Genomic DNA, 494 nt, shown 5'->3' on the forward strand with positions numbered 1-494 from the left:
AGTCGACATATGTATGTACGTTTCATAGTAAAATGTAAAAGGTATGATGAGATTGATATTTCACATGAGAGTATTTGATTATATCTCATGTATTTAGTATGCTAATCCGTTCATCCCTATCTTCAACATACAAGATTCTATTTATAAACATTACACATACAGAAATACATAAATTATAACTTTCTTCTCTCCTCTTATTCTGTCTCTTCTTCTATCTCTCCTCTCCTTAGATTCTTTACATACACATCAACTGACATCAAACACACATTCACTACAAACCTCACCAATCACACACCAATACACTCAGACACTCGCAAACTACCATAACCCACTCCTACACACATCAATACACACTACAATACTTATAATACAATCCTTTATTCAACTTCACAATCAAATCACAACACACCACATACACTTACAAACTACTAACACAGGTCTCATCAACACGCATCATACTCACAACAATATCACAACACTTATAAACTTCCCAA

General features: G+C 33.4%; 1 protein-coding gene across 1 annotated transcript in view; it reads left to right on the forward strand.

Annotated features, from left to right (window-relative positions):
* LOC119589161 (serine dehydratase-like) overlaps nucleotides 1-494 on the forward strand; it is a 7,367-nt gene that overhangs the window by 1,038 nt on the left and 5,835 nt on the right. The gene's annotated exons all lie outside the window — the stretch shown is intronic.

This window comes from Penaeus monodon, chromosome 25 (assembly GCF_015228065.2).
Source record: "Penaeus monodon isolate SGIC_2016 chromosome 25, NSTDA_Pmon_1, whole genome shotgun sequence".
NCBI classification, from domain to species: Eukaryota; Metazoa; Arthropoda; class Malacostraca; order Decapoda; family Penaeidae; genus Penaeus; species Penaeus monodon.